The sequence below is a fragment of the Capra hircus genome, chromosome 7, assembly GCF_001704415.2.
Source record: "Capra hircus breed San Clemente chromosome 7, ASM170441v1, whole genome shotgun sequence".
Classification (NCBI taxonomy): Eukaryota; Metazoa; Chordata; class Mammalia; order Artiodactyla; family Bovidae; genus Capra; species Capra hircus.
In genome coordinates, this window is record NC_030814.1 from 1352153 (window position 1) to 1367254 (window position 15102).

At 43.8% G+C, this 15102-nt stretch overlaps 1 long non-coding RNA gene across 1 annotated transcript in view; it reads right to left on the minus strand.

Moving 5' to 3' along the window:
• LOC106502375 overlaps window positions 1151-15102 on the minus strand; it is a 73667-nt gene continuing 59715 nt past the window's right edge. Inside the window, exons 2-3 of the long non-coding RNA XR_001295939.2 lie at window positions 4001-4163; window positions 1151-1272 (exon numbers count right to left, since the gene is read on the minus strand). This is a non-coding gene — a long non-coding RNA (uncharacterized LOC106502375). The remainder of the gene's footprint in view (window positions 1273-4000; window positions 4164-15102) is intronic.

A 15102-nucleotide genomic window follows, 5' to 3' on the forward strand; every position in this document is an offset into this window, starting at 1 on the left:
ATATATCATTCTAAATGACCTGAACAGAATTATTTCTGGTCTTAAGAGTTTAGAAAATTCAAAATGAGTATAGTACATAGAGAACCAATGTTTGGGAACCTCTTGGTAGCAATTCTATACAAGTCTTTTACAGGGAGGATATTAACTACTGACTATTCAAAGTTGCTGGAAAAAAAGAAGCATTACAGTCAAACCGATAAATTATCAGTGACAATGAATACGATGATGGATACCAAATGAGAACAGATCAGTGACATTAGTATGTCAGTAAGATAGACTCTGTGATCTATTCAGACTTTCCATCATCATAAACAACTTGAAACACCTAGTTGCTTCGACTGCCTAAAAAGTACCAGCGATTAGAGAAATCTGTACTTCCTCTTTTTCGAGATCTTCCTTTGCTCCTTTTCAGAGTTCAGCAGCATTCTTTGATGCAAAGAAGGAGTTTAGAAACTCAAAGTCTTCATCCCTCCTCAAGTGAAATAGACACAGAACACACTGGGGGGAAGAGGAGGGAGTCTAAGCACCAGCGACGGAGAAGGAATAAGAAAAGGCATATCTAGCTTTAGGGAGGCAGTTCCAACCAGCCAAGAAAGCAGGATTGGCATACTTATAGATGCAGCAGGAACCCCAGGTTTTCTATCTGCGGTTTATCTGCTTATCTAGCCAACTATCCATTCACCTACCCATCCAAGCATATATCCCAAACAATTTAAAGTGGTTCATTTGCCAGATGTTAAGGAAATGTCTGGTGAGGATTCATGAATACCAATCTTTCTACTAGAGCATTGACCCTCACCAATATTTTTGAATGAAGTTTGAGAATAACAACAATAGTTTCATGTAATCCTTCTATTTTAAAAATAATTTATTTTTTAAAAAAGGTCTTTCTAGTAGTCATGTACAGATGGGAGAGTTCGGCCATGAAGAAGGCTGAACGCTGGAGAATTGATGCTTCTGAACTGTGGTGTTGGAGAAGACTCCTGAGAGGTCCTTGGACTGCAAGGAGATCAAACCAGTCAATCTTAAAGGAAATCAATCCTGAATATTCATTGGAAGCACTGCTGCTGAAGCTGAAACTCCAATACTTTGCCTACCTGATGTGAAGAGCTGACTCACTAGAGAAGATCCTCATGCTGGGAGGGATTGGGGCAGGAGGAGAAGGGGACAACAGAGGATGAGATGGCTGGGTGGCATCACAGAGGCAATGGATGTGAATCTGAGCACGTTCCAGAAGACAGCAGAGGCCAGGGGAGACTGGTGTGCTTCATTCTGTGGTGTCACAAAGAGTTAGACATGACTTAGCAACTGAACAACAACAACACCTTTAAAAATACTATTTGAAGAGAAGAGGGTAAAAGATAGTGGAGAATACCTACTACATCCTCTAACACTGTAAACAATTACCTTTGACTTCCGTATCTCAGATGTTCTCTTTTTCCAGCAGACAGATGCCAAACATTTTGCTCCTCTCTAGTTCATCTTAAGGACCACGCATTTAAGAAGCATTGGGAGGGCAGGGTCTGGTGTAAAGCGCTGAATCTTTGGCATTGTTGCTTAAGGTGTTTGAGTCTTCAGACACATCCTTCATTTCTTGTGCCCGATTTCCCCATCTTTAGGGTAAGATGTCTATGTCTCATCTTCCCTTAGGACGTACCCATCCTGAGTCACTTGCTGGTTTCAGTAAATTGCCCCTCAATAAATGGCTGTTTAGAAGAGTTATCCTAATTTTTAAAGGCCAAATGTATAAAGAATCGGCTGAACTAAGAGAAGACTTTTTTTGGCATCAGGAATAGCAAACGGGCAACATAGAGAGAGGTTTGGGAGGAAGCTAGAAGGTAGAGACAGTAGAACCTTGGAGAAGAAAAGTTCTGGCTCGGAGACTTCTCCAAGGCAGCTTTCCTCTGAGCTCTTCTCCCCATCACTGCAAGGCAGGCTGCCCCTAGCTCCTCCTCTGATCTCATTCCGAGGGCCTCATTTCTATGGGAAACCAGTCAAAACACTGTCAAGCCACAGTGTGAATGTCACCCTAGGGAAAAACTTTGGAATTAGACTTGCCTGCTTCTTAAACAGGTGAGGCAAATTATACTCCCAAGAGCATGGTGTCAATGTCAAACAATCTCTCAGGGCTTTTGAGAGTGGGAGAGCAGACAAGGAGAAAGTTTCACATGTAGATATTGCTACAGCCAAATGCTGGAAATAGAAAGTACATATCCAAGTGTTTATTAGTACAGTTAAACCTCATCATAACAGACTCCACAGACATGAAGTTTTCTTAAAATAAGCATTCCTTGCTAGCTCTTCTCTTCCTGCAGCTTTTCAATATTACACCCACAATGCTATAGGGTCCTGTCTAAAAATACTGCAGCATATGTTTATGTAAAAATACTGCTCCATGAGGATAATAAGGGAGGACTCCCTTGAAAGGCACCACGGGATAGTGGAAAGAGAGCTGGGCTTAAAACCGAGAGATTCTGGCTTCTACTTTTGATTCTACCTGTGATTGAGCCTGAAGATGTGACCACATCAAATGACCTTTTTAAATCTTGCCTTTTTTATTCGTAAATAAGAATTTTTTGAACAACATTCAATCTAAAGCTCTTCTAGTTCTGCTGCCATAAAATAGCAAAGGTTCTTTCCAGCACTGTTACATGAAGTCTTGTTTATATTTTCTATTTTTTAAATTTCTTTCTTAAAATTATTAAATTTGAAAGTCATTTATTGGGGTCACCAAAAATAGCACTGGAGTAAAACGCAGAAAAAATAAGCAAACACATCCATTTTTATAGTTCTTGAAATTATAAATTTAAATTTTAAATTGAAGAAGCCTTTTTTTCATTTAAATGGAAGACAAATCTAGGTCATGAAGATACCTTCAACTATGAAAGGGTAGAGAGAAGAACACTACGGGGACAAAGTTGCCTTAGAGAAGCTTATTTCTAATTACCAATTTTTTAAAAGCTGGTAGTTCTCAACTGGGGGCAATTTTACCCCAGGAGACATCACGCAATGTCTGGAGACAGTTTTTGGTTCTCAAAACTGGTGAGAACTATTGGCCTCTAGTGAGAAGAGGTCAGGGATGCTGCTAATCATCCTACAAGGCACAGAACAGCCTCTATAACATAAAATTAGCCAGCCTAAAATATCAATACTGCCAAGGTTGAAAAACCCAAATATGACGCTCTCAAGACTACTAACCATATTATGTTGAGCTTGAAATACCCAAGTTGACATTGAGAGCAGTTGCCTCACCACGAAATGGTTTAGTTTTGCCTAGAGAGAAACCATCCTCTCAGATGAAATTCTCTAAAGGAGTTAGGCAAAAATATTACTTTTGTGAATACAAGCATTTATTCCTATACTCTGAGTTAAAATCCAGCAAACTCAGCTTTTTCGTGTTTCCTATATTGCTATTTCATATCTTGGTTTCTAAATATTCTTTTTCAACCTCAAGCAAAAAAAGGCAGCTAATATTAGTTAAAGTCATATTGAAAAATATGACAATCCAGGAAGCTAGTCAGATTTTCAGGCATTCCTGAGGACTATCAAGTCAGAAGATATTAATGCAGAGCCCCGCTGTAGTTTCAGGTACCCCCATATTCAGACTACTTGTGTCCTCTGCGTCTCCTAGACTTTTATGTTGGGCACCAGTCTTCTCTGTCTCTCAAATAAACACCGGTAGCTGACATTTGGGCATCCTGTGTGGTGAGAGTGGTGAAGGGCCCATCTGCCAACGCAGGAGACATAAGGGACACGGGTTCAACGCCTGGGTCAGGAAGATCCCCTGGAGGAGGGCATGGCAACCCACCCCAATATTCTTGCCTGGAGAATCCCATGGACAGAGGAGCCTGGAGGGCCACAGTCCACGGGGTCACAAAGAGTCGGACATGACTGAGGAAAATGAGCATGCAGCTGACATTTACAAAGGAGGAAATGATTAGTCGGTGATTGGAAAAGAGTTTCAGAGACGCTACTGACCAGAAATCAGGTGAGAACCTACCGGTGAGGGACAGGGAGACCTGGCATTCTGCAGTCCGAAGGGTCACAAAGCGCTGGATACGACCGGGCGACTGACCAACGACCAGGCAGGTATGCCAGTTTCTTATCAAATGCAGTCTGTTCCTTCACCCTCTCGAATTTTAGCTGGCTTGGGATTTCTTTGACTGTTAAAATACAGTAGAAATGATGTTATGCCAGGTTGAGGCCAAATAGGAAGACTGATGTTTTCTGCTTTCTTCCTCTTAGAACCAGCCCCCACGCTCTGAGATGCCCAAGCAACTACACAGACAAGTCCATGTGAACAAGAGTCAAGGATTTTAGACAACAGTCCTAGCTGACCTGCCAGCTGATAGCAATAAACAATTTGCTCATCCTGTGGGTAAGCCAGCTTATAGATGAATCTATCAGCCTCGTTTGGGCCAACTGATACCACACAGCACAGAAGCAAACTGACCACACATAATCCTGGCCAATTACAAATTCATGAGCTAATAATTGTCTTGCTTTATTTTTACTTTTTTGAACTTTATTGAAGTATAATTTTCAAAAATTGCATCTATTTATGGATGTTTTAATATATGTATACATTGTGAAATGATTACCATAATCAAGATAATTAACACATCATCACCTTATATAGTTATGTGTTTTCCCTCTTCCCCTTTGTGAGAACAATAAAGATCTACTCTGCTGGAGAAAAAAAAAATCCATTTAAAATGATGATGGTGATGGTGAAGTCGCTCAGTCGTGTCCGACTCTTTGCGACCCCGTGGACTGTAGCCTACCAGGCTCCTCTGTCCATGGGATTCTCCAGGCAAGTATACTGGAGTGGGTTGCCATTTCCTTCTCCAGGGGATCTTCCTGACCCAGGGATTGAACCCAGGTCTCCTGCACTGGAGGCAGACACTTTAACCTTTGAGCCACCAGGGAAGCCCCTTTAAAATGATGCCCCCCCCCCAAAAAAAAATCCTAGGAATAAACTTAACCAAGGAGGTCAAAGACCTGTATGCTGCAAACAAGGAAACACTGATAAAGGAAGGTTAAGATGATCTGAAGAGGTAGAAAGCTACTCTGTACTCTTGGACAGGAGGAATTAATATTGTTAAAATGGCCGCACTACCCAAAGGCACCTACAAATTTAATGTTATCCCTATCAAAATGTCCATGGCATCTTTCACAGAACTAGAACAAATTATCCTAAAATCTATACGCAACCACAGAAGATAGAATTGCCAAAGCAATCCTGAGGAAAAGGAACAAAGTTGGCGGAATAACGCTTCTCAATGTCGAGTATGCTACAAAGCTACAGTAGTCAGAATACTGCAGTATGGGCGCAAAAAGAGACGCACAGGTCAGGGGAACAGGGTGGAGAGCCCTGATCTAAACCCACACACCCACAGCCAGTTAATCTGTGACAAAGGGGGCCGGAAGATACGGTAGAGAGATCACCGCCTCTTTAGGAAGCGGTGCTGGGAAAGCTGGGCAGCAAACCAATAAGATCGGAACACTCACTCAGACCATATATAAGAACAAACTCAGAATGGCTTAAAGACTTAAATATAAGACATTACACCATAGAGCTTCTAGAACAGTACATAGGCAAGCATTCTCAGATGTAAATTATAGCACTATTTTTAGATAAGTCTCCCAAAGCAAAAGAAAGACAAGCAAAAATAAGCAAATGGGACCTAATCACGCCTAAAAGCTTTTACACAGCAAAGGAAACCAACAAAATGAACAAAAAACCTATGCAATGGGAGAAAATATTTCCAGATGGTGCAACCAACAAGGAGCTAATATCCAAAATATACAAACAGTTCAAACAACTCAAAAAAAAGAGCAACCTAATAAAACAAATGGGCAGAAGACCTACATCGACATTTCTCCAAAGAAGATATCCAGGTGGCCAATGGGAACATGAAAAAACGCTCAGCACCACTAATTAAGAAATGCAAATGAAAACCACAATGAGGTATCTCCTCATACCTGTGAAAATGACCATGATCGTAAAGTCTACAAATAACAAATGCAGGAGGGGGTGTGGAGAAAGCGGAGCCTTCCTACACGGTTGGCAGGAACGCACGCTGGTGCAGCCACTAGACAAAACAGCACGGCGGGTCCTCAGAGACTAAGAGCAGAGCTACCACATGGCCCAACAGTGCCACTCGGCCTCTCGAACCGGCTTGGCCTCGGTGAAAAGCCGGGTGGAAACACTACAGTTTGCAGACGAAAACACTAATTCAAATAGAGGCACGCATCCCAATGATAACAGCAGCACTATTTACAGCAGCCAAGACATAGAAACCCCAAATGCTCATCGAAAGACAACTGGCGTAAGAAGAAGCGTGTATACAATGGAACAGTATTCAGCTATAAAAAGAGAATGGAAGATTGTCATTGGCAGCAACATGAATGCTCATGGAGAATATTTGTTTTCTTGCTGTTGTTACTTGAGTACCTTATATATTTTGTATATTAACCACCTATCAGCTACACAGTTTATAAATATTTTCTCCTATTTTGCTTTTAAACAGCTAAGTTTTGGAATAGGTTTTATACAGTAATCAAGTACCAAAACATATATAGAAGTTTGATTTTAAAAAGAAATTCCAATTAATGGCCCTTGCTAACATCATATAAAGTATGATTTTATTTCTGTGAATAGCAGATGTCCTACAATTTACTGTCCTTCTCAGAAACTGGACTCTCTGGGAGCTTTGAGATATTCAAATATACAAATAAAACCAATCTTATTTTCTATTGATGAGATAAGTACACGGTTCTACTATGAAGCACGTATGTGTAGTTTTTGGCAGTGTTCTGGAACCAAAATGGTCCACACTAGGTCCTTTTTGTGCTGGAACAGGTGAAACAAGGTCATGGCACTGTGTGAGTCAGGAAGGCATCCTCCACCTTTACAGAGACCCTCACTTTCCCTAGGCAGGAGTAACACTGAATCCACATCCTGTCGAAATGCACAGCTAGAAGAAAGTTGGTGTTGGACCTAACATAAAACCACTTGAATTTCTCTTGGTAATAGGTGCCCATCATTGCTATTATCTCTTGTCTTTTAATTTCATGCGCGCCATCCCTAAGCTAGTAAGCATTTAATCAAATGTCTTATATGTTACGTACAACTTAAGGACCTTATGTTAGGGTGAAAGCACCAAGAAATTTTGGAAGATGTTTCTTTTCCTTGCTTTGTAAGAACATTCAGAACATTAATAATTTTTACAAAGTCTAGCTGGCTTTCCTGATGTCCTTTAAAGGAGGATTTAAACTGATAAAGTCTAACTTTATCAGGAACTACAATCAACTCTGACTGCTACAGATCTGACGAGCCTAATTTCTACCAAATGCAATAGCAAGTGTAGAGACAGGAGGTCACAGACTAGAGCTCTATTTATCTGTATCTGAAACTCATACACTTCAGAGAAGATAAAATATTCAATGAGAATATCTGGAGCAGACTTTTAATATAAACATGGAAATTACATTTATTTTTTGAATCACAGCTTCTTGAATATGGAAAGGCACAGGGAAATTTAAAAAGTAGCTGGCTTATGTCAGGAAAAGGCATTCTATTCACTTGCTAATGGCGATGGCTGAAACCACCAAAGTGCTGAGCAGCAAGTATTTCTGTTGATTCCTTTGCGGCCTCTGTGTGACTAGGAAGTTATCTGAACAAATGAAAACAGAAGAGTTTCAATCCCACCTAGCTGAAGGAAGGCATCCACTAGACTTTTATTTCAGGGACAAGAACTTGCTGTCACATAAAGCTTTGCGAAGTATGGTTGCTACAAGAAGTGGAATAGTTTGAAGGAAAATGTAGGGCAATTTAGAGAGAAATTATCAGAATGCATCATTGGTATAGTTTGGATGAATGAAAATCTCTGATAAACCAGCCAACTTGGATGGGGGGCTGAAATGAAATGGGCCTTTTGACTGCACCTCCCTCCACAGGAACTCATCTCATCCCATGTGCCTGCGGTAGGTTGCTGTGTGCACGTCACTGGGATGTATTTAATCCATCAATCAGACGGCCACTCAATGTCAGTTTGGAAATCGAAACAATGCGCATCACAAGTAACTAGGATAAATGTCGCATCTATTCAGTGCTCAGCAGAGCAGGTGACCTGTGACAGTGTGGGTGTGTGCCTTTACATATCTCTGCTCATCTTGTGAGAAAACCAATTTTTAACTGTTTTTTTTTGTTTGTTTTTTTATTGTAGTAAGAGCATTTAACATGAGATCTACTCTTTCACCATAACAGTACAGCGTTTTTAACTATAGGTTGATTGTATTTCTAATCAGTTTTTGCACGTCATTGTAACCAGTAGAATACACAAAAGTTCCATAAAATCAGAAAACCACCTCTTCTCTGGTTAAATTTGGCATTTAACCCTCTGGGATGAGAAGCATGTCTTTACTATGACCTAGCTAAGAAAGAAAAAAGGAAAACTTGCTAGGCTGGTGTACAACCGGGACTAGGCAGACCTTGGAGGATTGTGACATTGGGGCAGAAAGAGTTCCGAGCTTCAGGGGGAGTGAGTGACCGCGGACTCACTCGGCACTCAGCACTAGCACTCAGCACTCAGCACTCAGCACTCAGCACTCGCTCAGCAGGCAGCAGAGTGAGCGCGCTGGGTGCAGGACTCAGCCGAGTCTTAGGCCCCGCCCTGCCGCCTGAAGGGCTGTGCTCACTTCGCTGAGCCGTTGTCTCCCGTCTATCAAACAGACGTAAAAGAAGCGCCTCACTCCGCGTGAAAAACATTTCATTTTATGTGCTTTCCATAGATTCGATATGTGTACATCGCGGGAATCTATTTAATCAACCGATAGGGTTGCTTTGATGATTAAATGAGAAGACGTACACGTGAAAAATATTAACATATAAACATTTAGTCTCACCCCTTCCATTACCCATCAAAGATAGTGTACATGTCAAGACAGGTTAGGTTTGGGGTGACAAAAACAAAAAACAAACACCTCCAACTCTCACGCAGCCCCTTCCTGAAGACCTCTGCAGACAAGGTTCTGAGGAGCAGGCCCCCAGGCGTCAGCTTAGCATTTCAGCCCCGTTGATTTTACAACACCTTTCTGTCAACACTTGCTTCCACAACACCCAGCAGGAGAACAGAAGGCTGGAGTGTCAGGCAAGTGGTGGTGGGAAGATGGAGGTGGGGTTGCAGGGATGTGTGTGCTACCCAAGGAACGCTAGAGATGGCCCCGAGTGAGCAGAGGCTGAAGCAGGAAGGAAGCACATCCTGTAAAGCCCTCAGCGGGAACACAGCTCCGCTGACAGACTCCTCTCAGGCTTGTGCCCTTCGCAGCTGAGAGAGAGTAAATGCTGTGGTTGCAGCCGCCCAGTCCGTGGTGAGTGTGTTCCGGCAGCTCTAAGAAGCTCATAGGTTTGGAAGCCAGTGTCTCAGCCGCTCAGTCTTTGCCTCTTTCTGTCAAGATGGCTGTCATACCTCCAAGCATCATGTCTCTGTCCCAGACACACTAATAGAGAGAGAATGCTGCGGATGCCCCTTTAATTGAGAGGGCTCTCCACGAAGTGACCCTCTCTAGCAGGCTTTCCTTATTTTTTCCTTAACTGGGTCTCTAATAATGAGGTGTTCCTAGTTCAACCAAACCCCAAGAAAGTGAAGGACGCACTCCCTATGACTGGCTTAGCTCTAGCAAGTCTCCCTGCTTGAAAACAGCATAATGCTTTCCCAAACAACGTCTGTGTGCTTCGAAGCAGGAGAGCAGAGGATAATGAATACTGAGGAGGAAAAAAGTGTCATCCAAATCAGCGTTAGCTGTTCAGTTCAGTTCAGTTCAGTCATTGAGTCGTGTCTGACTCTTTGAGACCCCATGAATCGCAGCACGCCAGGCCTCCATGCCCATCACCAACTCCCAGAGTTTACTAAAACTCATGTCCATCGAAGTCAGTGATGCCATCCAGCCATCTCATCCTCTGTCGTCCCCTTCTCCTCCTGCCCCCAATCCCTCCCAGCATCAGAGTCTTTTCCAATGAGTTAACTCTTCGCATGACGTGGCCAAAGTACTGGAGTTTCAGCTTCAGCATCATTCCTTCCAAAGAAATCCCAGGGCTGATCTCCTTCAGAATGGACTGGTTGGATCTCCTTGCAGTCCAAGGGACTCTCAAGAGTCTTCTCCAACACCACAGTTCAAAAGCATCAATTCTTCGGCTGTTACACCATCTCAAAATGGTGGCTCTTAAGTAAGATATTAGAAGATTTTGGGGTTCAGGACTTCCCAAGTAGCAAACCAGAGTCACTGAGTGTGCCACACACGGGCTGTATTGTGCTCCCAGAGACCAGGGCTGATTGCCTCTAGCATCCAACAGTTCATCTTATTAGCCTGGTGGTACATTTAAGGATGACCACATTTTGTGTGTGGAGTTATGTAGGAAGGGTTGGGATCATTTCTAATTGCTAGAGCATGGTGGCAGGAACTTCATCTAAACTCTGGGGAAAAGCAAAATGCAGTCTAGAGAACAAACGATGAAGAGAAGCAAAATGGAAGAGTCAGGACACAGAAGGAGTAGAGTCGCCTGAGCCGCCACGCCTCCCTGTGGTGGCGCACAGCTGCCTAGCACCCGCTGGCACCTCCAGGTGGAGCCCCGCCTGCAGCTACCCTAAGGCCTGCGCCTCCTCCTTCCCTGTCCTGACCTGTGACCCGCTGCGCCCCGGCCTGCGCCCCCCCCGACCCCGACCTTGTGATTTGCTTCGGTCCCTGGGACATGGAAAACAGGATGCAAGCAGAGGCTGGGGTGGCGGTTGGGAACTGAGACTCATGTTCTGGGAATACTGTCACCGTCTTGTAAAGAAGTTCAGCGGGCAGCACATAACTCAGCCGGGAGCCAGCCCTGATCTTCAGATACGTGAGTGAGGCCACTTCAGACCAGCAGACACGGGGAGCAGAACGACTCAGCCTGCCCCAGCCCAGGCTGCGGAACTGTGACCAGACATTTGGCTACTGGTTCAGGAGACACGGTGCGTGTAGGAGACGGCGTTAGGGAAGGGACGCGGCTCTCCATGCCCATCTGCCGTCTTCCCTTCCATCTTGCCGTCTTGGCCTGAGGTCTTCTCCCTCTTCCTGGAATACGACAGCCTCATTTCTGCCTCAGGCCCTTTGACGGGGTGCTGGCTGCACGTGGGACGCTTTGGTTGCTCCCTGCCTCGCCTGCTCGTCGCCTTCAAGCCTCGGATCAACCACGACCTCCTCAGGGAGGCCTCTGCCACCACCGCGTCTAACCGACCACTCCAGCGCCTGTGCGCTCCGTCGCCACCTCTTTTTTCTACTTTTTCTCGAGATTCTTTTTTTTTTTTTAAATATAGGATGTGTTTCTTGGATCATGAGGCTGTTTTCCGTCTCCTCCGTAAGGATGCAAACTCCAGGAGGACAGAAACCGTCTCTGCTCCGTTGATAGTTCCGTCACCTGCAGCTAGAACAGGGTGGCGTATGGCAGACACCTCAGGAGTGTCTTTAGAATGCACTGAAAAACAAAATGAAATTTACAAAGTGTGGACTTGGGTAGGACTAGAGGGAAGCAGAGGGACCCCCAGGTGGCTCAGTGGTAAAGAGCCTGCCTGCCGGCGTGCCAGGGCAGGAGACCCAGGTTCCATCCCTGGGTTGGGAAGATCCCCTGGAGGAGGAAATGGCAGCCCGCTCCAGTACTCTTGCCTGGAGAATCCCATGGATGGAGGAGCCTGGTGGGGGGCTCCATGGGGTCGCAAAGAGACACAGCTGAGTAACAGTACAATGCAAGATGGAATAAGATGATGTCCAGAGCAAGGATTCAATGACTCCCTAATTAGAAATGCACTCCTAATAATTTTTATATAAACACAGTTCTTTATCCTTTGATTTTTTAAGTTGACATGTCAAATTTTAAACCCTTGTTTAGGGCAGAACTCTTACAGTGTATGTATAATACTTTAATTCTAATTATATATTTAGTCACATGTTTCCTATAATTTATAAATAAAATTCTTAACAAAGGTTACCATTTTAAATGTACCATTTCTTCATGTGATTATATATTTTCTTCCTAATGAAAGATCACATTACCATTATTTTACAACGTCTTGAACATAAAATTTCCAAGCAATTATGAAATTATACTTTACTTGTTGGAAAAGCTTCGTAATTCTTCACACTCCTAACTTAGTCCTGTTCAACAAACATTTTTAATAATTATATATAATAAAATTCACTATTTTTATATGTGAGTGACATACCTTAAAATCCTTACTCTCGTGGAATAACATAGAATCCACTATATGTATCAAACCATCTGTGGATTAAATCCTATGCAATTCCACAATCTCATTCACAATTTTTGTATCTTTAATGTGAATAGTAGTCTAATAATTTTCTTTTCTAGATCTCTAATCCCTAGCAGACTATAAGCAGAAAGCTGTATGGAAAGGGAATTTGAGGGTCTTCTGGGAAAGGCAAATTGGCAAACACACCCTGATTGGTCCTAGGTCCTCTGAATTGCTTGTGTCCATGAACATAAAGTTATCCTTTGTACAAATGACCAGTCAGAGTCATCAAGAGTCACTCACATTTAACCAGGAGGCCTTCAGTTCAGAGGCCTCTCCATCCTCACAGCCATCTTTAGCGCCCTGCTGCCTCTAACAACCTATGGCTTGACCGTTACACCTGCCTCTGTGTGTGTGTCTTTCTCTCATCACACACACACACACACACAATTTTGGTGCTTCCTTTTGGCACTAGGGCTTCAGGTTAGAAGAAGCCCCATCTTTGGTTTTGGCCTTCCCTGGTGACTGTGTGATAAAGAAACTGCCCGCAACGCAGGGAACAGGCGTTTGATCTCTGGGTCGGGAAGATCCCCTGGAGAAGGGAATGGCTACCCACTCCAGTATTCTGGCCTGTAGAACCCCATGATCAGAGGAGCCTGGTGGACCACAGTCCGTGGGGTCCCAGTGGCTCGGACGTGGCTTGGCGACTGAGCAGCAGCAATAAGCTCTGTGGCCTGAGCGTCTTAGGACTCGCAGCAGTCAGCACAGGTTTTCCTTTCCTTTCCAGTGGGGCACAGCCGATCAATACGGAGAGCAGGGGGTGAAGGGCAAACAGGGAGAAGGAGACCATGAACACTTAAAAACAACAGAAAAGCGTGGAGAAAACCTGTGTGATTCACACGCGCACATTTGGATTCTACCAGGTGTATGTGCGCATACATACATAGATCCATATGTACTACATAAATAAACGTGAGCGGTGCTTTCTTTTACAGTTTTTTGTGTCTGTTCCTCACCACTGACCTTATGCTCATAGCTCACAGCCACCTGGAACCACTCAGTGTAGGAACAAAGAAATCTTCGTAGCATTCATGTTGACCGGTGCTAGCGGTGTGCACGTGTCTGTTAGAGGAAGCGTGGAGGCTTAAACAGACAGAGCAATTGCTATAGATCAACTCGTTAGTCTCACGGCAAGTGCTGTGGGGTTTGGTTCATATGAGGCCTCCTCTGAAGACAAGAGATGCTGTTGTCAAACATACCGCCTGCTCTGCAAGGGCAGAGACTAATTTATACCTGGCATCTAGCATAACACACACATACTAGAAAACACCCCAGGGAAAACATCACGTGTCATGAGCTCAGCCCAGTTGCCGGTGCGTGAACCTGTTCGCAAATTGCGGCCTGTCATTCCACAAAAGTGAGATGATTCCAAGCATCAGCTTGAGCAGATGAGAGTTTTATGCCTTCACAGTATGATTTAAGGGTGTGACAGAAATTGTTACAAGATCCACGTCTAAGGACATGGACTCCTAAATTCAACAGGAAGAAAAGGGAGCAGTTTCAGGAAGAGATAAGCGGAAATGTTTGACGTGTTATCAAGGTTGAAAGCAACATTTCTCTAGCAAAGTATAAGTCAAAGAAAAGAATGAAAGAGGGTGATGAAATATGTAATCTCCTTTAGAAAGGATTCCAACATAGACAGTTAAATTTGAAAAAAAATTTTTGATGTTCAGAAATTCAGTTATCTTAAGCTGAGTAAATTAAACATCCTTGTGACTTGTCATAGATTTTTAAATGGACAAAGGAAAAAATGAAGCATACTCTAGACCCTTTGCTATAAGATGACAGATTTTACTAAAAACCAGCCCAGGTGGCTTCACACACTCCCTCACTCTCCCTGTACGACCGCCTCCTCCCCGCCCTTCCCCATGCACACTCTGCTCTCTTCTGGCTTCCTACCTGCCCTTCTGTTCCCTTCTTTCACCGTCCTGCAAGCCTCTACACTTGGCAGGGTCACTTTTCTTCTGAATTTCACCTTTTGTTTTTAAACAATGGTAATAACTCTCATGTACTGAACACTTAGTAGTTGCTCAGAATTTTGCTTTCAGTGGCCCATTTGCGTTCATTAACAACAGCATAAGGTGGACACTTTATTACAGACAGGTCACATACGAGAACTTTACGGCTAGAAAGAATGCAGTAATTCACTTAAAATAAAACAGTTACTAAACAGCAGAACCAAAAGTTGAACCTGACTTTGTGAAATTTCCAATCTCCTGGTCCTCACCATGCTGCTTTAATGGCAAAACTCTTGCCATATTATGGCAGTGATTTAAATCAAACCAAGGCACAGTCACTGCGCATGTAAGTGCAAGACAACACTCTAGACATCAGGGGCCAAAGCAGGGATGCAAGAGCAATTCCCATCGTGCTGGGGAGGATTCTGCCAGGAGACAGAGACTGTACCCGTTACTTTATCAAAGAGAGTGTCATGCAAAGAACGTATAGAATAGCGTCCAGCTCTTGAAGAACTGAAAGATCATGACGAAATAAACGTGCAACGCTCACAAATGTAGTAGGACACACATTCGGCCCTAGAACTGAAGGATCAGAGGGAAAAGTTTAGAACCTCTGAAACTTAGACTTGGAAGGCGGGGACCCACAGATTCACCCCTCAGACCTCCGAGGAGGAGTCAGCCCGCAGGGGCTGGGGTCTCACTCAGAAAGGCTTCGTGACGCTGGGGGGCAGACGCCGCAGAGGGAAGCCGGGCTGGCGGAGCCGGGTCTCAGGGGACACAGCGGCCCTGGCTCTGGGAAACTG